Genomic DNA, 24,726 nt, shown 5'->3' on the forward strand with positions numbered 1-24,726 from the left:
TTTAGGGGTTTATCAAAGAAAAATATGAAATTGAAAAAAGAGCTACAAAATAATAAACAAATAAATAAAATAAAATTAAGATGCATCTGATGTGGTGGTGCGTGTAAAATATTGGCCACCACAAGATTAATTCTTCATTTTTAGGAGAGTAATGGACAAATACACACTGAGAATTTGAAGGAGACGGGTACCAAAGCAAATTGTTCAATCAATATCTTCATCGGACTTTTAATTTTAAGCGTTGTAAGCAATATATATATATATATTTATATATTCAAAAAATTGGTGGAAGTTAACGGGATTTAATAATCTGTATTCCCGAAGCGTAGGTCCACCTCTAATAATGGATATTTTTAGGAAAAAATGAAAAAAAGAAAAGGAAGAAGATATTTTTACGCTGTGACAATGACAGCGTCGCCCTAATGTACATAGCTATCATTAATCCTTTAGTAAAAGTTAGAAAGTATTTAGCAAAACAATATTATAGTTAAACTTTTAGTTTTTTCACGTCTTATGATTAATCTTTTTTTCCTATTTTATATTCGATATGTGCCGTACATCGAGATTGCATTAAAGATGATGTCTGAACTTGACCAAAAAATTCTTCTGATGACTTTAACTTACAAAAATCTTCTTTCCCAAAATATATTGTTCCCCATTTCTTCAAATATTTCTTGCTGGAGAAAACCAACTTTAGAAAGAGGAGCTGGAAAAAGACAGCAAATTGTGAATTCCCAAAATAAGAAGAAATGTTTGAGGTGCAATACTCTTTATGAAGACGAAGATAATTCCCCCATTGCATGCTCTTTCCACGGCCACACTAATGGTAGTTAATTATCCTCTGTCAGTTCTTGATTTTGCTGCTTAATTCCTGTGTTTTATTTTCTCTGTATAAAGAATATGTGATAAAAGTTATGTTTCTTGGTAGGAAATAAAAATGGTTAGAAATAGCTGAATAATAAGTACTTCCCAGGAAGGTTTTGAAGTGAATTAGAACGCTTAGTTCAATTGTTGAAAGCTTAAGTTGCAAGAGTTGACCAAAGTTTTACTTTCGTGTAAATGACTTTGAATTGGTGATTTAATGGCATGCTTTGGAACTTCACTTTTGTCCAAAAGTTTGCCTTTTGCCCGAAGGAACTATTTTGTCCCTTATAATAAGGCACATAAAGTGATAGCTCAAAATAATCCTTTCAAATTAGTGTTTGCCTTCATTACATCTAGAGGATGGGATTATAAAAAGGGCAGCTTGGGCGTCTATTATACCCTGCCTTAACCTACATTTCTGTAAGAGATTGTTTTCACGGCTCGGACCAGAGACTTTGTGGTCACATTGTTTAACCAAAAATCTGAGTCTTTGGTCAAAGCTAAAAAGAAATTCGGGTTACTGATAATCAGGAGACAAAAATAAAATACTTTTGAGAATGATGGTAAAAAGCAAATAGATGTGTATTTCAATAAATTCTCAATAGTATTTCGTGTCCTTACAAATGATGATACTTCTTCCTTTTATAGATAATTCTAGGTAAAGGAATGAAGCCTCAGCTTTAATGATATAATCATGAGTAATAAATGACATTAAACAAACCGTTATACAATCATTCCTATTAAATACCAATTTTGTAACGTATCAAGTATTTAATAATGAATTCGGACTCCTTTCTGTCATCAGATCTTTGCCTTCAATGCCTTCTAATCCGTTGGCTGTAAATAATTTAAATTGGTACGAGACTCGTATCTATACGTCGTCTCGTGCCTATTTAAATTCTTCTTCCCGTGGCTGTCTCCATCCGTGCCTCTTAGTCAATTGCTGCGCTTTGACCATTTAACTAATCCACGTGTCATGCCACATCATCTTTAATATAAACTCAGTTTTTTCCCAATACAGATAGTCCCCCCACTTTCCATTTTTTTATCAATTAAATAATTGGGAAGTGGATCTTCATGTAAAAGGAATTTTTGCCACAATTAATGCTCATGACAGTATTAACGCCTCAGCAGTCTTTTCCATTTAATGTTCTGCCCATGTGTCATTTTCTAATTGATTCCGATATTCATACCCTTTTTCGAGACTTCTTCATTCTCACTATTTACGAAGTGATAGCTGTCTTTATTATAGGCTTTTCATCATTACACTTCTAAAGTTGACGGTTCCCATTTTACACATAACTTTGTCTTCCTTTGTCTTCTTCACAAATCTTCAGCACATACTTCCTTCTTAACAATGTCTTCTTCAAACCCTAACCGTAAAAAAGTTCCAATTCTAGATCAATTCCCCAACGCCCCTGTTAGACACAGAAGAGGCGGAGGAGGTAGGCTTCGAACAGGGTTAGAATCTACGCGAGGCGGCTCCTCTGGTTCTTCTTCAAGGAGTTCTATCCCAAAAGCCCCTTCTTCTAAAAGTAGGGAAATTCTTGATTCTTCTCAAGAACCCTCAGTTGATGATATAGTTCCCAGCGATTTGTCTTTTGAAAGTGACAAAACGTCTCTTCAAAAACAAATTAAAAATTTAGAAAGAGCCGATACTTACCCAACAATAGTAACCGAGCTTACAATCCCCACCATAAGAAGAGATTGTAACTGGAAGGATAGTCTCCGAATGTCAATTCCTTCCCCAAATCAAAGAATTTCCTCTTTTAGAAGTGGGTATTCTTCTGTGTTTATACTTACCCCTTCACTTTAGGTTTTAATCCTCCGATTGACCCAGTTATTCTCGATTTTTGTCGTTTCTTTACAATTTGTTTGGCCCAAATCGGTCCATTAGTGTGGAGAACAGTGGCTTGTTTGAGATATTTATCCTCCAAGGCCAATGTCAATTTCACCTTTTCTCACCTTATTCATCTATACCATCCTAACTTAATACGCCATGGAGTTTTTACGTTAACTGCAAGGAGCAAAAAAGTTTTGGTAAATCTTGAGGATGACAAAGATCGTGGATGGTATATCCGTTACGTTGCTGTTCGTACGGTGGACTTGATTGGCGAGACAAATATTCCCTTCCCTGAGAAGTGGAATTTTGAACGTAGGTTTCCTTTTATTTACCGTACCTACTTTTGAGAATTTCAAAAGAAAGTTTGTTTTTAACCTCGTCCCTTCTTATTTTTTTGTAGCAACCATGGGAGATGTGGAACCTATTCCCAACTTCCGTGGTTGGGTAGACTCACTTTTGAAGATTGCTTCTAGGGAGCAGAGAACTTGGAAATCAATTTCTTCCTTACATGGCTGGAAGGTCAAAACACATGGTATCCCCCTTTTTATATGATTTTTTTTACATGTTAAGCACTTTTTCCTCAACTTTAATCATGTATATCCATCCTTTAATCAGGATTTGGCATTAGAGGAATGACAGCTGAAGTAGCTATGGCCATTCGCATGTCTGCGAATGTTGCTCTTGATTTGGATAAGGCTCGAGCCTTGCTGCCTAAAAGGAAAGCTACAAAGGAAAGTTCTGAAGAAGAAGAGGAGGGTACCTCCCTAATTACCAGGCCAAGAGTCAGGAGACGAATAATCATTGATGATGAAATTGAAAACACTCCTGCTCGAACCTCCACCACCGAGCCTGTTTTGATTCATTCTGACGAGGACGCCGAACCAAGAGATAATAATGAGTCAATTCAACATCTTTTTGACAGTGGTTTCGGGAGTGGCGAGCTCAGCCCTGTTTTTGATGAAGCTCCTCTTTCCTCATTTGTTCCTATTTCCTCCATTCCTCTGCCAACCGTAAGTATTTCTTTACCAGTTTTGACAACTTCCGTTCTTTTGCCAGTTTCTACCGCTCCTATATCCGTTCCCTTGGCTGTTTCTACCGCACCTGCTTCCGCTCCTACGTTGGTTTCTACATCTTTTCCTTCCATTCCTTCCATTGCTCCTCTTCCCTCTGTTCATCATACAGAGACAGGTTCTAGCAGTGGAAGTATGACTATGAGAAGTGTTACTTTGGAGGTTCCTGCCAATCATAGCCTCTTGAGGAAGACCGGTAGAGTCGATGTTTGGCTCGAACCTCTAATTGGAGATATCGAGAAGAAGAAGATGGAGAGCCATAGCTGCTTAACTCTGATGAATGACGTAGTTCATTCTACTTTGAAGGTATTTTTACCAACAAGTTTTTTTTTAATTATCTTCAATCTCTCATTTCTATGACTTATCTCTGTAGGCTAACCTTATTGGCACGGAATTAATGGGAAGAATTTCCTTACTGGAAAGAAAAGCCCGTGAGTCTGAAAAGACTGTCCACGAGGCCGAAGAAATAGCTAGGGGAGCCCAGCTTGAAGCAACCAATTGGAAGGAGCAGTTCGAGAATGCTCAAGGGACCATAGAGGAGTTGCAAGAAGATAAAAATCTCCTGGAGCAGCAAAACCGTGGTTTAACTTCTGAACTGGCAACTGTCAAAGCCTCTTCAAGCCAATTGAAAAGAGACAAAGAGCTTTTGGAATGCTCTTTGTCAGAACAATTATCCAGGGCTAGTGAAGAAGTTAGGGAGCTGAAGGCACTTTTGGCTAGGAAGGAAGAATATGCAGGAGAGTTAGTGCAAAGCTTGACTCAAGCTCAGGCTGACTTACAGACTTCTTCTGACGAGATTCATGCCTTGAAGAGTTCTCATGCTTCTCTTGAAGCTTCCCTTGATTCCCATTTAGCTGAATATCAAATCTTAAAAAACGATCTTGCTATGTGGGAAAAGGAATATGGACTTCTAGAGGAAAATTTTAACATAGAGGTGAGTTGGGCTTTCCTGAAATCTCGTTGTGATGCTTTGACGGAAGCTGCTCAAGAAGGTTTTGACTTGCAGTCTGAACTGGCCAAAGTCGTAGATACCATCGAGAAAAGCCAACAGTCTACTGATACTCCTTCTCCTGCACTTGAAGTTCCTGGAACAGAAGAACTTTTAAATGAAGAAGTGACTACTGCAGCAATTGGGATTACAATTCCCGCTTCAGCTGAAACCGTTCATGTTGCTGCTTCTTCAGAAGTTGCCACCGTGCCTGTGGTTGAAAGTGAAATTAATATTGCAACTTCGGATGTGCTAACCCCTTCAATTGGATGATGGTTTTATCCCTTAGTTTTTAAGGGATTTTTTGGTGAAAGTCCCCAGTTATCATAATGGGGCACTTGTATAAACCTTTATTGACTAAGTTTCTACTTAGTCTTTTTAATTATATTAAGAAGTTTCGTTAGTACTTCAATGTGTTCTATTCTTGCCTTTTCCTTACTTATTTAGGACTTATAGAGTAGTTTAGCATTTTTATCCTTTGAAAATGCTTTATGATTCTTCTCATGACTTATTAACATGAGGCTTATAAAAGAGGGCCCTTTTATTTTATCGACACTTAATGAAGAAGACGTCTCAACTTCATAATGGTGTTATAATACGATGAAAGAAATAGGAATACACACGTTTTGTATGAAACAACTTTGGCAAGTTTTTATTTTATAAACTTTTAACAAGTGTTTGACTGTTACATGTATTACAATACATCTACAACTTTCTCGTAACTGTTTTTCTTGTAACAGATTTGTGAATAACATAAAATAAACAAGGTTTTTCTTCATAACCTGTTTCAGTACATAGTCATGACCCTATCTTTACATATTAAAAAGGGTTTGAGAGGTGACTTTGTTTATGAGTTTGAGAGATGACTCTGTTGTTCTCATGAATGCTGAAGTTTTCTCAACACTTGACTTCTATCGTTCGATATTCGTATCTGCATTTCTACATGTATCTGTGTACAATATTGTAGTCCCTCAAGTGTTTGAGCGGTGAAGTATGAAGCCTCGAACACTTGTTTATTTCTTTTACTTTAGCCCTTTTTCCTGAAACAGAAAGATATACGGGACTCGAAGGTGCGATTATAGATGAAGACTGCCTAACTCGTGTGTATTTCCATCAGATTAATTGTAACCCTGGGCTAGGAATTTAAGAATACTCCATTTTGCCTTGCAGGTTGTGACTCATCATTTGGCACGAGTTAGGATATTTTGCCTAGCATCTAAAATCGTTAGTAAAATATTAATAAACCAAGAGAGAAATTTTAACATGATGATACCTGACCGTAGGTACTTTCTCAAAAGTAATATCTTTTTAAGTGGACAGCATTCCAATGTGAGGGTAAAACTTTACCATCCATTGTTTCCAACTGGTATGCTCCTTTTCCCGCAATGCCACGGACTTTGTATGGTCCTTCCCATGTTGGACTTAGCTTTCCTGAGTTAGCAGCTTTTGCAGATTGGAACACCTTTTTAAGCACGAAGTCCCCAATTTTGAAAAATCTGAGGCGTGCTTTCCTATTGTAATATCGTTCTATTACTTGCTTTTGTGCTGCCATCCTTATCAAAGCAGCTTCTCTTCTTCCTTCAAGTAAATCTAGGCTAACCCGCATCTCTTCATTATTAGATTCCTCCGTTGCCTGATCGTATCGTGTGCTTGGCTCACCTATTTCAACTGGAATTAAGGCTTCCGTACCATAAACCATTGAAAATGGTATTTCTCCAGTGCCTGTTTTGGTCGTTGTACGATAAGCCCATAATACTCCAGGTAACACCTCAGGCCAATTACCTTTTGAATCTTGTAACCTTTTTTTCAAGTTATTGATAATAACTTTGTTAGTTGATTCTGCTTGTCCATTCCCCACTGGATGATATGGCGTAGACGTTATTCTTTTGATCTGCCAACTTCGAAGAAATTCTGTAACTTGAGCTCCAATGAATTGTGGTCCATTGTCACACACGATCTCCTTTGGTACTCCAAAGCGGCATATTATATTTCGCCATATGAAGTCTTTAACTTCTTTTTCTCGTACCTGTTTAAATGCCCCTGCTTCTACCCATTTAGTGAAATAATCTGTAAGTACAAGTAGAAATTTTACCTGACCTTTTGCTTGTGGAAGTGGACCTACGATATCCATTCCCCATTTCATAAAGGGCCATGGGGCTAAAACAGGATGTAGTAACTCAGCTGGTCTGTGCATATTATTGTCGTACCTTTGACATTTATCACATTTGGACACGAAACTGGTTGCCTCTTCTTCCATCTTAGGCCAATAATATCCTGTGCGAATTAACGTTCTTACCAGTGACCGTCCTCCTGCGTGATTCCCACAATGTCCTTCATGTACTTCTCTCATGACATATTCGGTTTGAGAGGGTCCGAGACACCTTGCTAGTGGTCCGCCGAACATCTTTCGATAAAGATTTCCTTGATATAAACAATATCGTGCAGCTTTTTTGCGAAGCGCGTAAGCCTTTCCTTTGTCATTAGGCACGGTTCCGTGCTGTAAAAAGGCAACAATTTCATTTCTCCAATCCCATGTTAGATGATTAAAATTTACCTCGTTTTTATCAGATTCAAGAACGGAATGAAATAGATGTATGACTGAAGCATCTGTATTGTTTGCCACGTCTGCTGCGGATGCAAGGTTTGCTAAAGCATCTGCCTCTACATTCTCATCTCTTGGGATCTGCACTACTTTCCAAGTTTGGAATTGCTTTATTAACTCCCGTACCTTTGCGAGGTATTCTTGCATTCGTGACTCTCTGGCTGTATAAGTCCCCAGCATCTGATTAACCACGAGTTGAGAATCACTCTTGATTATAATCTGTGTTATGCCGAGTTCTCGTGCCAATTCTAAACCTGCAATTACAGCCTCATACTCTGCTTCATTGTTAGTTATAGAATGACATTTTATAGCCTGTCTAATGGTCTCACCCGCAGGTGGTACGAGGACTATTCCTAGGCCTGCCCCTTTTACATTAGATGAACCGTCAGTGTATAAAACCCAAGTCCCCGGGTTCGCACCATTAAAAACTAGTAATTCTTTTTCTGCTTCTAAATGCATCCCCTGGCTAAAATCAGCCACGAAATCAGCTAGTACTTGAGACTTTATAGCGGTCCTGGGTTGATAAATAACTTCATACTCACTTAGTTCTATAGCCCATTTTGCTAATCTTCCTGAAAGTTCGTGTTTATGCAAAATATTTCGAAGCGGAAAAGCAGTAACTACAACAATGGGATGACATTGAAAATAAGGTCTTAACTTTCTAGATGCCATGATCAAAGCTAATGCTAATTTTTCTAGCTGTGGGTATCGTGTCTCAGCTTCCAATAAGGACTTACTTACATAATAAATAGGAGATTGTTTACCTTGGTCCTCGCGGACTAAAACAGCACTTACTGCGACTTCAGATACGGCCAGATAAATGAGAAGTTTTTCCCCCACCTTCGGTTTTGCCAACAACGGTGGTTTTGACAAATAAGCTTTCAAATTTCTAAGGGCTTGTTGACAATCTTCATTCCATTCAAAATGATCTTGCTTTTTAAGTGCAGAGAAAAACTTAAAACACCTTTCCGAGGATTTGGAAATAAATCTCCCCAAAGCTGCAATTCTTCCCGTTAATCTTTGTACTTCCTTTTTATTAGTAAGTATATCCGGGATTTCTTCTATTGCTTTGATCTGAGAAGGATTCACTTCAATACCACGATTAGAAACAAGAAAACCCAAAAACTTACCTGATGCAACTCCAAATGCACATTTTTCTGGGTTGAGTTTCATATTAAATTTTCGCAAAATTTCAAAAGTAATAGATAGATGAGAAATATGATCATGAGATTGCTGGGTTTTGACGAGCATATCGTCTATATATACCTCCATTGTTTTCCCTAAATGTTCTTGGAACATTTTGGTGACCAACCTTTGATAGGTTGCCCCAGCATTTTTGAGGCCAAAGGGCATTACTTTATAACAGTAAGTCCCCCTGTCTGTGATGAAAGAAGTTTTTTCTTCATCACCAGGATCCATTTTAATTTGATTATATCCCGAGTATGCATCTAAAAAACTTAAAAGTTCATGACCTGCGGTTGCATCAATTAGTTGGTCTATATGCGGTAAGGGAAAGGAATCTTTTGGACAGGCTTTATTTAAATCGGTATAATCTACACAAACACGCCACTTACCATTTTTCTTGGGTACAACCACCGTGTTAGCTAACCAAGTAGGATATTTTACCTCACGGATTGATCCGATTTTTAATAATTTTTGGACTTCATCCTGAATCACCTGGTTCTTGAAAGCACCTTGTTTCCGTTTCTTTTGCTTTATTGGTGTGAAAGAAGGGTCCTCATTGAGTTTGTGAGTCATCACATTTGGTGGTATCCCTGTCATATCAGCGTGGGACCAAGCAAAGCAGTCTAAGTTAGCTTTTAAAAATTCGATTATCATACCTCGCATGTTCGTGCTTAAATTGGCCCCGACATAAACCTTCCGTTCAGGCCATTGATCAAATAACATCACTGCCTCAAGCTCTTCAATTGTCGTTTTGATGCTTTCATTTTCTTCAGGTTCTTGAATTGTGTCAGGTCTTGAGTCCAAATCCGTCTTTTCCTGTTCAGTTGAAGTTTGATCTTTTTTACCTTCAACTGTTTCCTGTAATTGCTACTTTTCTTTATTTTCGGCGCTCGTACTTGTTACAGCGTTGACACTTTTAGCCATCTGCTGATCCCCACGAATTTGGCAAATTCCCCATGGTGATGGGAATTTAATAACCTGATGTAGAGTTGATGGGACAACGTCCATATCGTGTATCCATGGTCTCCCCATGATCATATTGTAGGCCATTTCCATATCAACTACCTGAAATTTAGTTTCCTTCACAACACCCATAGCAAAAGTTGTTAGAAATACCTCACCTTTTGTTACTACACTTGAATTGTCGAAGCCTGACAAGGTGTGCGCCTTGGGTATCATTTTGTCTTCAGCTTGCATTTCTCGTAGTACCCTTAGTAATATAATATTTACAGAACTCCCTGGATCAATCAAAACTCGTTTTACATTAGTATCATGTACAAGTAAAGATATTACCAGTGCGTCATTATGTGGAGTTGTCACTCCTTCGGTATCTGCGTCATCGAACGAAATACTTTCATTTTCAAGGACCTGCCGCACCCGTTTCCCGTGTGTAATCGTTACCTTAGAAACCTTGTTGGAGGCTGTGTAGGTTACGCCGTGAATATCTTCTCCCCCGCTTATGACATTCACTGTCCTCTTGGGTGAAGGAGGTTGTGGTGGCTCTTGTCTGTTTTTCATATAAGCTTGTTTTCCTTTCTCACTAAATAACTCAGTGAGGTACCCTTGCTTCAATAAATGATCCACTTCACTCTGCAGGAATCTACATTCTGAAGTTTTGTGCCCGTGATCGTTGTGAAATTCGCACCAATGATCCGGATTGCGTCTACTTGGATTTGACCGCATCTCTTTTGGCCACCGTACCTTATCTCCCATGCTTCTTAAAACAGCTACGAGCTCGGAGGTAGAGACATTAAAATTATATCCACCGAATCGTGTCTTTAAACTTCTGTCATCATCTCGTGATTCTTGTCTGTTCCGATCATTCCTGAACTTTGAAGAAGAGCCAGAATCCCGGTTCCTCGATTTTTGATCATATTGCTGGCTATCTTGTTTCGACCGTGGGTCCTTTCCTGCAGGTCCCATATATGGATCGTACCTATTTTTACCTGATCTTTTTTCGGTTTCTGACCTTCGGGTACCGCCCCTTTCTTCATGATGAAGCTTAGGTACGGTATCTTCTTCGATTCGCAGCTTCGTGCTATACCTGTTGTAAACATCATTCCATGTGGTTGCAGGAAATTCTCGAAGACTTTCTTTGAGTCGTCTCGTGGCTTCAGAACTTTTGTCATTTAAATTACTTGCAAAAGCTATAGCAGCCCAATTGTCAGGCACACGAGGTAGAGTCATTCTTTCACGCTGGAATCTATCAACGAAGTTTCTAAGCAACTCCGAATCCCCTTGTTTGATTTTGAAAATATCTTCCATTCTTTTCTCAACCTTTTGTGCTCCCGAATGTGCTTTAATAAAAGAATCTGCAAGCTCAGCAAAAGAATTAATAGAATTTTCAGATAAAAGAGAATACCAGGTTAATGCACCCTTGGTGAGTGTTTCTCCAAATTTCTTGACCAATACTGATTCAATTTCTTGTTTGGTCAAGTCGTTGCCTTTTACGCCGGTTGTAAATGCAGTCACGTGGTCACGTGGGTCTGTAGTACCATCATATTTCGGGATGTCAGGCATTTTGAACTTTTTCGGAATTGGAAGGGGAGCAGCACTAGGCTTCCATGGTTGTTGTGAGTATTTGTCCATGTCTACTCCTTTTATTACAGGCGGAACTCCAGGGATTTGTTCAATACGCTCATTTTGTTCCTTAAGCTGTTTCTGCAAGGTTAGTACTAAATTTTGCAAATATGAATTATTTAAATTACCTGGTCCCCCTTCTTGTGGTTCACTGGGGGTTGCTCCGTTTCCAGAATTATCAAGACCAGAACGGGGGTTCTCCAATGTATTATTATTAGGAGTTGGTGTAGGTGGCGCAGCAGGCAATCGACTAACAAGTGCCTGAAGAGCTTTGCCGACCTGTGCATCAATTAGCTTTTGCAAAGCTTCAGTTGTAACTCCTTCAAAATGTTCAGATTGCTCTTGTTGATCAGCACGGGATTCAGTAACAGGAGTGCCTTCACGAGATTGACGTGGTGAATTTAGAGGAGAGGGAAACACGTCATCTTGATTTTGATGTATTTGATTCTCATGGTTTCCCAATGTGTTATTACTATTGTTGTCGGCGTTGTTGTTTGACATGGTGACGACAATAGATAAGATATAGCTTAAAAGGAAAGATTATCAGATTCCCGGTAACGGAACCAATTTGTTTAACCAAAAATCTGAGTCTTTGGTCAAAGCTAAAAAGAAATTCGGGTTACTGATAATCAGGAGACAAAAATAAAATACTTTTGAGAATGATGGTAAAAAGCAAATAGATGTGTATTTCAATAAATTCTCAATAGTATTCCGTGTCCTTACAAATGATGATACTTCTTCCTTTTATAGATAATTCTAGGTAAAGGAATGAAGCCTCAGCTTTAATGATATAATCATGAGTAATAAATGACATTAAATAAGCCGTTATACAATCATTCCTATTAAATACCAATTTTGTAACGTATCAAGTATTTAATAATGAATTCGGACTCCTTTCTGTCATCAGATCTTTGCCTTCAATGCCTTCTAATCCGTTGGCTGTAAATAATTTAAATTGGTACGAGACTCGTATCTATACGTCGTCTCGTGCCTATTTAAATTCTTCTTCCCGTGGCTGTCTCCATCCGTGCCTCTTAGTCAATTGCTGCGCTTTGACCATTTAACTAATCCACGTGTCATGTCACATCATCTTTAATATAAACTCAGTTTTTTCCCAATAGACACATAGTAGCAATTTTACTAGTTACGCCAAGGTTCCCCTTCTGAGGATGGAATTGTCCTTAGGAATTATTCCACACCATTAGCATGATTATTGTGTCTCTTTCCAGTGGCGGACGCACGTGGTGGCAAGCGGGTTCAACTGAACCCGTTTCACCAAAAAATAATATTGTATATATGTATAAATTATGATTAAAGCTATATAAATTTTGTATAAATATTTTATTTAAACCCACTTGACAACTACAATTTTACGAATAAAGTTATATACTTCTAAGATTGAACTCGCTTGTAGAAAATCCTGTGTCCGCCATTGTCTTCTTCCCTTGTTTTTGTGTCGCATCGCCAACTTAATTATATGTGTCTTATCAGAAGTTTCTAGTTACCAATTAGGTGGTCGATTCACTTTATTTTATTTTTCTTACCAAAATGGAAAAGTTTATCTGGTTACTATGTTGCTCGAACTCTTAAAAAATATTGCTGCATATGTGTCGGATCCTCCAACATTCGAAAATATTGGAGGATCTGACATGGGTGCAGCAATATTTTAGAGGATCCAAGCAGCATAGTTGTTTACGGCTCTTCATATTTATGAGGAAATTGAGCAGTAGAATAAGAAGTCCTAAGGTGTTGGGAGTAAAAAAGTTTTCAGTTTTGTCACATTGAGTTTGCTAATACTTCTTCAAAGTTATTTGTTTAGATCAGTGAACCTCACCTCAGTTAAAAGCCCGTCGTATCCCTCTTTTGCTTCTTTCATTAGTAGATGAATCTGGAATATATAGGAAAAATGGGATAATGTTAAACAAGATAGTGTTCCCCTGCCTCTTCCATCAGTGGCTTGCTTCTGTGTTGATTTATTGTCTACCCCAGCCCTTATGATACTCAACTTTTCCCAACATTGATGAGATTGAAAGAGCTTGAGACTTTTATAAACTTGGTTTATGGGAGTGGGTTTTGAGTTTTTTTGGAGACAAGAAAAAGTTGACTCTTGTTGCAGGCAACTACTCCCTAGTATTCGGATATTTCTTTGTACATTAGCCCTTTCTTGAATTGGGAGGTTTTCTGTGAGATAATAAAGAAAGCCAAATGCTCTATATCATCAACTGTTATTTGATGGAAATCACCTTATCGCCAGGATCTCAGTGGCTGATACACTTGCAAATCATGGCCTATCCCTTAGACAAACTACATGGTTTAATAATATGGAACAACTACCAAGAGAAGCCAGGGGAGAGTACAAATTGGACAAAATGCAGCTACCTTCTTTTCGAATGAAGCAGACAAGAAGCATCCATTGCCTAAACAGAAGTCTCGATAGAGTGTATCAGTTTGATGTTCCATGATGCTGATATTCTTTATTTATTTATACGGGAGAGGGTTAAGTCCGTCTCATATTGCGGGAGATCTAATCTATCTTGGACTTGAGAAGTCATTTTTCTTAATTTGCGTACCAAACACCGAAAAATAAATAAGATTACTACTTGTTTTCCAAGAAAACATTTTCCATTATACCAAACACACCCGATATGTTTAAAAATATAAGTTTTAAAATCCACAAAAATGACAAGCTTAAGATTACAAAATATAATTTTTTTCCTTTTTTTAATTAAATTTATTTTGACTTTAACTATATCAAATAAATTGAAACGACGCCAAATAGTAGCCACTGATATCAGTTCACTTTCCAGCTTTCCGTGAGCAGCTGCAAACCATTTCTTCATTTCTCATGACTTTAGTTTACAAAAATCTTCTTTCCCAAAATATATCGTTCCCCATTTCTTCAAATATTTCTAGCTGGAGAAAACCAACTTCAGAAAGAGGAGCTGGAAAAAGACTGCAAATTGTGAATTCCCAAAATAAGAAGAAATGTTTGAGGTGCACTACTCTTTATGAAGACGAAGATAATTTCCCTATTGCCTGCTCTTTCCACGGCTACACTAATGGTATTTATCATCTCCCAATTCTTGATTTTGCTGCTTCCCTTTGTTTCTATTTTCTCTATATAAAGAATATAAGTGTTATGAGTTATGTTTCTTGGTAGGAAATAAAAATGGTTAGAAATAGCTGAATAATAAGTACTTTTAATTTCCGGTTCCGAGAAGGTTTTGGAGTGAATTAACTTAGTTCAATTGTTGGAAGTTTAAGTTGTAAGAATTGACAAAAGTTTGACTTTCGCGTAAACGACTTCGGATTGGTGATTTGATGGTTTGGAACTTCACTTTTGTCATCTGAAGGAACCATTTTGTCCCTTATAATAGGGCACATAAAGTGATAGCTCAAAATAATCCTTTCAAATTAGTGTTTCCTTCATTACATCTAGAGGATGGAATTGTAAAAAGGGTAGCCCGGTGCATTAAGTTCCTGCTACGTGCGCGGTCCGGGGAAGAGCTGGACAGGGGTCTATTGTACGCAACCTTATCTTGCATTTTTACAAGAGGTTGTTTCCACGGCTCGGACCGGTGACCTCGTGGTCACATGGCAACAATTACTAGTTACGCCAAGGTTCCCCTTCTGAGGAGGGGATTGTCCTTAGGAACTATTCCACACCATTAGCATGATTATTGCATCTTCTTCCCTTGTTTTTCTGTCGCATCGCCAACTTAAATATATGTGTCTTATCAGAAGTTTCTAGTTACCAATTAGGTGTTCGTTTCACTTTATTTTAGTTTTCTTCCCAAAATGGAAAAGGTTATCTGGTTACCTATGTTGCTCGAACTCTTCAAAAATATTGTGGCGTGTGTGTCGGATCCTCTAACGTTCAAAAATAATGGAGAATCCGATATGGATGCGACAACATTTTAGAGGGTCCAAGCAGCATAGCTGGTTATGGCTATGCATTTTTTGAGGAAATGGAGCAGCATAAGAAGTCCTAAGGTGTTGGAGTAAAGAAGTTTTCGGTCTGTCACATTGAGTTCGCTAATACTTCTTCAAAATTATTTGTTTTTATCAGTGAACCTTTCATTAGTATCCCTCTTTTGCTTCTTTCATTAGTAGATAAATCTGGAATATAGTAAAAAATGGGGGTAATGTTAAACAAGATTAATAAGTATGAGGCAGAGTGTTCCTCTGCCTCTGCCATCCATGGCTTGCTTCTGTGTTGATTTATCGTTTTCCAACATTGATGAGATTGAAGGAGTTTGAGCTTCTTACAAGCTTGGTTTGCGGGAGTGGATTTTAACTTGGATTAACAAATTTTGTGTAATTGAGGTCCAATTAGTGTAGTAGTAACAAATTTCATTATTTGATGGTCCCTTCTTCCTGCCATTGGCTTCATATGTTACTTGATTTGGGTATTTATTGGAGACAAGAAACTGTTGCCCACAAGCTCGCGATATTTCTTAGTACATTACTAAAAGCTCGCGAGATACAACCGTTTCCGTCTAATATAAGTTATAGATGAGCAGGTCAGATGAGGATAATGGGTTTGGGTTGTACATCGTCTAGTAACATGTTGTCATCTGAAGGAAACCAATTGTGTTAAATCTGCTGCAACTTTCTATGCCAGAAGCTGTAAAAAAAGCGATTGAGGTCCTAGAAAAAATTAGAGATGTATGAGATAAAGAAAGAGGAATGCAAGATAGATAGAGAGAATAGATTTAGGGCCAAATAGGAGGAAGAGTGTTACACCATGACGGAGGCTGGGCGTACAAGGACGGGTCAAAGAAAAGGACCGACAGGCTTCTAGGCCAGCAAGCTTATGAAGAAAGGACGCACATGACACATTCGATGAATCTCATACTGGAATAGGATAAGAAAATGAAGAGTTTCATAAGACATAACACAAGTTCACATGGTATTCGTGCTATTGGATTCGATGATGGCGTAGATCAATGGACAAATCCATGAGATCTGTTTGACCAAAGCGGAAAATATGTGATGGACTTAGGCTGTTACAATGGGAATTTCCAGGAATAGTCCGCCGTGCGTTTGGACATCTAAAATTGCCACTGTCTGAGTTCTGTTTTAGTCTGGAGCTACGTATGTAGTTTTCAAAGATTCTAATAGGTTGAGGTGAATAGCAGTAGTTGAGTTACCATGATATCTTCCATTACTGCTTGCTTCTGTGTTGATTAATCGTCTACCCCACTTAGAGGAGTACTTACTCAGACCCTTGTTTCACCCTTATTCCTCCACTTGCCTTCATATGTTACTTAATTTGAGTATTTATTGGGGACAAGAAATTGTTGCGGACAAGTACTCCTAGTATTTGGATATTGTTTTTGTGCATTATTAAAAGTGCGCAAGATACCATTTCCATCCGATATAAGTTATTGATGAGCAGGTCAGAGGAGGATAAGGCATTTGGATTGTATAGCGTCTAGTAACTTGTTCTCATCTGAAGGAAAACAATTGTGTTGAAGCTGCTGCAATTTGGTACGCCAGAAGCTGAAAAGAGAACTTGAATTGTATGTCAAAAAGCAAGAGGAAGGAATATAGAGAGAATAGATTTAGGGCCAAATAGGAGCATGGGGTTTCAAGGGGTAGTACGCCGCAATATTGCTCACCCTCAAAAATATTGCTACAACCGTGTTCGAACCTCCAAAAACGTACTACTTTTGGAGGATCCAACAAGCAACCGAAGGCATTTTTGAAGAGTCCGAGCAATATAGGTCTTCTGTACATTAGGATACCTAGAATTGCCACTGTCTGAGTTCTGTCTTGGTCTGGAGCTATATATATAGTTTTCAAGGATTCTAATAGCCATAGGTTTAGGTGAATACCATCGTTTGAGTTACCACGATGTCTTGTCATTTATGTTTAAGTTGTGGAGCTAGTACATTTTGCTTGCACTCTTAAAAATACCGCCGTATGCGTGTCGGATCCTCCAGCATTGTACCACTTCCAGAAGTGTACCGCTTGTACCACTTCTGGAGGATCCGAGACAGGTGCGGCTGCGTTTTGGAGAGTTCGAGCAACATAGATAGTAGGTTTAGGTGAATTAGTTGAGTTGTCACGATGTCCTGTCATTTTCTCTAAATGGTATTATACCCAGCTTTTATCTAGATCAATGACTCTTGTCCTTATCACACAAGATAACAATAACATAAACCAATATAATCTGGGGAAAGTAGTGTGTACGCAGACCTTATCACACAGGATCAAATTAATTATTTAAAAAATCTTCCTTTACATGGACCCTTTCCCTTAATCCTAGTACCGTTGCTTTCATTTGCTATTTCACTGCTGAAACTTTTAGTTTAAGAGGACAAAAATACAATATTTTGACGTGAATAGAAGGCATTTCTCAGTAGCGTTTACTGTGGCAAATTAATCAGTTGTGTGAGGTTGATGCATGATCAGTGAGTCATTTGACTTTCTAGCTTCTATTCATTAATTTCTTTCGCAGCTATTCAGTTTTGATCATCATATATATAGATATAGATGTTTGCTTTTTGAGCGTCGCAGGGGATAAACGATTATTTTCTCTGGCTCCGCCTCACCAATGAATCGATGGAGAATGGAGCGACGGATCTGGAGTAATCGTCTATAAGTGGAACGACAAGGATAAGAGGCCAAATACATGAAGAAAAAACTGGAAAAAGAGATGGAGCTGTTGTTCTGAGTATGATGAAAATGCTCCACCTTGTAGGCAAGGATGGCATGTCTCATATGATGATGGTTTCACATTATACTAATCACATGTGATCAGCATCCGTGAAAACAGCCTTTTGTAGAAATACATGGTAAGACTGTGTACAATAGACCCTTGTATTCCGCCCCTTTCCAGACCCCGTGCATTACTATTATTTTTCTGCATATATCATATTATTAATTGTCTCACAACTATTTATTTAAACTATTTCAAATCTCACAATCATATTTATAAATTAATATATTTTCACAAAAGTTAGGTTTTGGTTGATGGACTAGTGCGGTCCCTCTGCTTCTTAGTGTGTCTTCCACTATCAAAAAAAAGCAAAATAAAGCCACTATAATGACAGCTACAAATAATAGAACCAACTATACCATTCACACAAAAACAAAAAATGGAAGCTCCAATTTTCACAAAACTCATATATATCTTCAGTATTTTTCTTACGCTTTTATTTATAATCACATCTGTAACAGGCCAATCACCATGCAATGGTACAATAGCTGAGTGTAACGAAGAGTTGGAGATATTAATGGAGTCTGATATTAGTAGAAGATTTCTTGAAGAAAGAAAAAAGTATATTTCTCCTGGAGCTTTGAAAAGAGATCAACCGGTTTGTAACGGCGGCGGTGGCGGCGAACCGTATTCCCGAAGCTGCCTTCCGCCGCCGTCAAATCCGTATAATAGAGGTTGTTCTAAGTATTATCGTTGTAGAGGTGATCAATGATATAAAAAAAGGGTGACTCTGAATTTTATGTTTTTTTTCGTCTTTCTACTTATAATGTTGTGTTCATGTGGATGAAATTGTTTCTTTCAATGCTAACTATTGATGTTATTTTTTTTCTTCTAACTATGATGTCCGGATTGCACGACCTAGCTACTAATGTTAACGTTGATATTTCTTTATGTACTTAATTATACTTGGCAATAATTTCATTGGATAACAACAGGGAATCTAGGATTTTTCGCAGAAATTATTTTTGATAGATATTATAGTTTTGGAAACTTCAAGGAGGTTTGACATCTCTCTAGTAAGTTATTTGGAACGATAAGGGCTTTAATGATAATTTTATACTTCAAACGAAGTTTTTTGAATACATCTCCAACCCCTTAAACTTGTCCTCTTTTTCCATTTAGACACTCGAACTAAACCTTGTTCCTACTAACACCTAAACTCAATTAAAAATGTATCAATTAGTGACAAATTGCTCACATGTTAAAGTGAGTGTAATTCACCTCCTTTGAGAGTGTGAAGTTATGTTTCTCTTTCTCCTTCCACCATCTCCGATCTGCTGCATCCCTACACTTCCATAACACTAGCTCCAACACCATATCTTGCTCACATCCACTATTATAGTCATTATTCCCATTTTTTTGAACCACCACCAAAAAGGCCATTGTCCACCAACAATGGAAACTACCGTCCAACTCCACCATCACCATTTTTATTCATCAAGAAAATAAAAAACATAGAAGCAAAAGTGAAAAGGATAAAAGCAGGAAAATTTATTATGCAAATGTGTAGGTTGAATTGGGGAAGCCACATGGATTCAATTTCAACAATGTTTCACATTCAAACTAAATTAGAATCTAATAAGAACCAAGTTAGATACACCAAAAATTCTTTTCTTGTAGGAAGATCAATAACCCAATTGGAGAATTGAAAGAAAACTATTTGATAGTAGGATCTCATTAATAATCGATTCTTCTTCACATTTTATATGTCAAGTGGCAATTTGATAATTGGGTCTTCTGAAATTGCCCCAACTTTTGTAAATATAGAAGACGAGTTTGAATGGGATGTGATCAGTGCTAGAGGGAGCATTTGTTGTTGGTGGAGGTGGTGTCGAGTGGAGGACAGAACAAGGGTGGTGGATGCCGGAGGCGAAGTTGCTAATTAGCGATAGTGTGGCTGGAGGTCGTCGGTTGTGATCCTTTTATGCCGCTCCGTCAAGTGCCTTTACCGGTGGCATCGTCGCCTCAAAACTTATCACCATAGAAGTTTCTGTAGTTTTTATGTGGGTTGTATTCCCTGAATAAGAAGAAGAAGATCCACGTTTTTTCTTCTTTCAATTTTTTTTTGTTGATGTGCCTTTTCTTTATTGGTTTTATTCCATGTCATCTGTGTGTATACTTTACGCGTTTAGATTTTAGGGTAGGTTATTTGTAAGGGGTTTAATAGATACAGTTTCTAACAAGATAAAGTGTTCAATAGGAACCGAGTTTAGTTCAAGTGCCTAAATGAAAAAAAGGGACAAGTTTAAAGTGTACATAATTATTTTTCTGTTGTTTATTAATGTTAATACATTAACCCGAGAGGGAGGAAGCTCAATAAAACCGCAATTTATTAAGGACGATGGGGAAAAAGAAGATTTAAGGAATTTTTATCACCTATAACAAAGATTAACACCTTATTTATTTTAAATAAATACCATTTAAAAAATTATATTCTATAGATACCTTTTAATGTTTATAGCAAAATATCTAATTTTGGTTACCTCCTACCCCTAAGCCACTAAATACACTATTCAGTTACACTATTTTCTTTATCTCTCTACTTTGATACATGTTATTTTCTTCCCTCATTCCCTGAAAATACGATGCTCAGTCTCAAAATTCCTCTCACCCGCATCACCTACCATTAGTCACCCTTCCCAAATTTCAATATTTCCAGAACCTACGCTCTCTTCTCTCTACTTCGCTAGGGTTTCGATACACAGTTCCGTTTTTCCACTCACTCTGAATCATCTCGATCTAGTAGTATTCCATCTATAGTTTAGTCAATCTCGATCTGAAAATGGCATCTTCAGCGGCAGTTTCGGCGCCCCTTGCTGCTCCTTCATCTAAAACCGAGACAAATTCCTCTCACCCATCTCAAAATTTCTGTTAATATATTTTAATGTATTTTCAACGTATCACGTTGTATTTTCATGTATTTCATTGTATTCATTGTCTTTTTTTCATTGTAATTCAATGTATCTCACTGTATTTCATTGTATTCACTGTCTTGTTTTTCATTGTATTTCAATGTATCCCATTGTATTCTATGTATTTCATTGTATTCACTGTCTTGTTATATGCCATGAATGTATTCATATGTTTTTTAATTAATATAATTTATGTATTCAGATGTATTATATAATTTCTCTGAAGATTGTTATGTTTTTGGGGTATTTTTCGGTTGAGAATCTTTTTTATAACTAGAAATACAAAATTTGTGTGTTATAATTGAGTTTGTTGAGTTATATTAGGAGTCTATTATGTTAATCGATTCACTTTCCGTTTAAAACAGTGTAATCCCCTATTTCACGCCGTGTAAACCCCTGTTTCACGCCGTGAATACAGTCGAATACAATAATTTGTCCAGCTGTAATCACATGTTTCACGCCATGAATATAGTCGAATACACTCGAATACAACAATTGATTAGCTGGACTTCCCTGATTCACGCCTATCTTTGCTAGAAAGAATTACGGCACTTGTCACTTGGTCTAACAGCCCAACCGAAAATGGCCCAGATTTAAAGCTCTTACCCTATTTAGCCCATGTTGTACATAACTTGAAAGAAACTTTTCAGCCTTTAGCCCATTATTAAAGACACACTTTTAATTTTTATTATTTTCTTCTTTCTTCATTCCTGTCTCACCAAATTCTCTCTCACCGCCTCTCGCTTCTTTCTTTCCAACGCACATAGATCCCTCATCCTCTCTTAACCTAGCCCCCATATTTCCCCTCCCCTACCCCCTACGCAGTTCTGCCATCAATGGCTCGAAGAAGGCTCGGGCTCCTAATCCGTCGTCCATGGTGGCAAACAGAAGAATATTGAGGATTTTTGAAGTTGGTTCTGGCTCTTTGCACTTTGAAACCATAATTTCCAATGTCTATCGAGCTCCGAGGAGAAAAGATCGGAAGCTAAATCAATCTTCAACACAATGAAGCATAAAGCTACAGACTTGCTTGTTCTTAAGCTTGTTGACCTTCTTGGCTCATCGCAAGTTATTGATTCTCGTGATATGTGTGTTGTCCTCCTTGAAGTCTCGAATCTGAAACTGGGTGTATCATATCTGTGCGTTGAATTCCGAATCTTTGGCACAAAATTGCTAACCTATAGACGAGTTGAATCATGCAATACCTTCTAATATAACTCGAGGCTTGGATAAAAATCATAACTATGTAGCAGTTTGTATAAACACTGTATAATAATGTATAATTGTGTATATGAATATACAAACACCTCTTATACACTATTATACATGTTTATAAAAGTTATATAGTATTGTATAATTGTGTATAATTGTGTATAAATGTGTATATTTGTGTATAATGTTGTATAATTATATATTTTTTCAGTTTATAAGGATGTATATACATTGTTAGTGTGTAAGAGGCCTCTACGGAAGTTTGACATTTCCTTTTCTTGTTCTTTTTCGTGTATATGTTGTATAAAAAAGATTTGTACGCGTTGGAGGGATTTTACAATTCATTTACCAATTTTTTTTCCTTTTATAATGTTAGATTGCTTCAGCAATTGCACATAATAGTGTATGAAAACAATTGGTTGTATAAAGAGGGAGCAATAATCGTAGTTGATTGTGTGAAATAAGCTATCTTTCGGGAATTGGCCTATTATTTTTGGGCTATAAATTTGCAAAGTGGTATCTAGGCTATTGTCACACCTCCTTTTTGCGCGCCTACCCCGAAGGATAAATGCGTGAGGAAGTTTTTCCAATTTAAGTGACAATATTCGAAATGAGATTATTTATTTAATTCAGAGTCGCCACTTAGGAAAGGTTTGGCTTTTGGTGTCCCAAGTCACCGGTTTATCTTGAATCCCAAATCGAGGAAATTTTCGACTTTCCAAATGAAGTTTGCGAACCAGAAATTCTAAGTAAGGAATTCTGTTGACCCGAGGGAAGGTGTTAGGCACCCCCGAATCCCGTGGTTCTTGCATGGTCGCTTAAATTGTTATAATGGCTAAATATCTGATTTTAATACATGTTATAACTTGTGTGCTTTTATTAGGTTTAAACCGCTTTTATTATTATTATTTATTTTTTATGGAATTGCAACGTCGTGAAAATGCATTTCGAACCACGCCACAATCAATGCGCCCGTGATTGTTAATACATTCCGACTCCGTTGAGATTTGGATTTGGGTCACATAAATGCGCACCCGAATTTAAGAATGCAATTTAATTAAATCGCGCCTAAAGAGTCTAACGCGTTATCATCTTTGGGGAAGGCAGTGAAATTCACTAAATAGTCCATCCCAAATTCTAAGTATTTTATTATGACCAATTATTGAGGGCCCCGCAATTTGCATTTTTATTTGGCGAGGCTCGTCTCATAATTTTTTTTTAAAAAAAAGGGATAATCTTAGAATGACTACATTTTCTTTTTTTGTTTGCCTCTAAAACAAATGAAGAAAAGGTCATACTTTATTTACATACTTTCGAGTTTATTATAGTTAAGTTCCGAAAGTGAGTCGTTAAATCTGAAAACGATACAATAAGAGCAGTTAATTAACAATTATGGGCCCAGGTCCGATGTATAAGGGGTAAAACTGGATTTGTGTCATCCTCATTTAGATTTTGGGCTTAGCTGAATGACTCTACACATGTTCGACCTTTAAAAATCTGAAATGAAAGTGGTACCTAATGAAAACCATTTTTACGAATTCAGATGAACAAATTGTTAACTAAAATAGTTTAAACTATTGAGTAATCGCCTAAAGCCTGATACTATTTGGAAACATGCTGTTTAATCGACCAAATTGAACTAGCAGAATGCTACAATTAACTGTCAGTCCATTTAAGCTAAAAGTCTACGGGGAAATAGTTTACGACTTAAACTGCTATAGGATAAAGCCCATGTTATACATAAACGACAACCAACTGATTCTAGTTCAAGCAACTAGCTAACATATATACAAATGAGATTCAATGTGTAAACAGAGTTTACATAGGCAGTGCATAGAATGTTAAAATGCAGACAATACAAAAACTACACTAAACTATAGCTTCAAATCTTTCCCATTTCTCGCATTTATGCTTCGAGTAGCTTACAAGATGTACCAGTGTATTCAGTTTGTGTACCTGGTATTTGGAAGAGCAAAGAAAGGAGATGAAGATCAGTGGAAGCAACAGTAGATGTTCAGCAAATAACAATAGCCAACAGCAGCAGTAGCAACAAGGCAAAATAAACCCCAGTGAACAAACAGAAATAAACCAATGAACATAATACCAATATCCACCAAAACAGACTCGGGAGACTCAATTGAGACCCGAAAATACCAATGTTGATCACAGGCAGAAAACAGGTGAAATCTGAAACAAAAGTGAAGCAGTAATTCCTGATTTTCGGATGCTCAAAGAAAGAAACCTAGGTTTCAATAGAACAAAGCAGGTAGTGATGATTTCAAAACAGAAAAGTGAAGGAAAGCAGAATTTTCAGCTTCAATAGAGCAAACAAAGGTTTTTTTTTGTTTATTGTCTTCTTAGGATTGAAGTCCAGGAATGAGCTTTCTTTTCTTTGCAAGATCAGCTCCCTTGGGTTCTCACCACTCTTTCTGAATGTCCTCAGCCCTTTTTTCCCTCCCCCCTCTTTCTGTTTTTTGGTTCTCTTTTTATATCTGTTAGAAGAGAAGAACCCCTCCTAAAAAACAGGCTGCCTATGGCTTAAAATAAACCCTCATGGCTGTCATTTCCACTTAGGATCCTCTAGGCATGGAGTTTTTTTTTCCTATTTTAATCTTCTGAAGTTCAAAATGTAGTGAATATCCTACTGTACAGCAGGTTCCACTACCATTCTCATGTGCATTTTCAGCTTTTATCATCAAGCCCATGCTGTTACTGATTTCCAGCTACTAAAGATACTTAACAT

At 37.4% G+C, this 24,726-nt stretch overlaps 1 long non-coding RNA gene across 3 annotated transcripts; it reads left to right on the top strand.

The window, feature by feature from the left end:
* Positions 1 to 709: 709 nt before the first annotated feature.
* LOC104226143 (uncharacterized) lies at positions 710 to 18,694 on the top strand. 3 transcript variants are annotated; one of them, XR_011404891.1, is made up of 5 exons: positions 738 to 826; positions 11,162 to 11,220; positions 11,306 to 14,194; positions 17,658 to 17,935; positions 18,321 to 18,694. It is a non-coding gene; the product is annotated as an uncharacterized lncRNA (long non-coding RNA). The 3 variants fall into 3 exon arrangements; XR_011404699.1 differs by having other exon boundaries at positions 743 to 826; positions 10,990 to 11,220; XR_011404892.1 differs by lacking the exon at positions 11,162 to 11,220 and having other exon boundaries at positions 710 to 826; positions 13,387 to 14,194.
* Positions 18,695 to 24,726: the final 6,032 nt, after the last annotated feature.

Source organism: Nicotiana sylvestris, chromosome 1 (genome assembly GCF_000393655.2).
Source record: "Nicotiana sylvestris chromosome 1, ASM39365v2, whole genome shotgun sequence".
NCBI classification, from domain to species: Eukaryota; Viridiplantae; Streptophyta; class Magnoliopsida; order Solanales; family Solanaceae; genus Nicotiana; species Nicotiana sylvestris.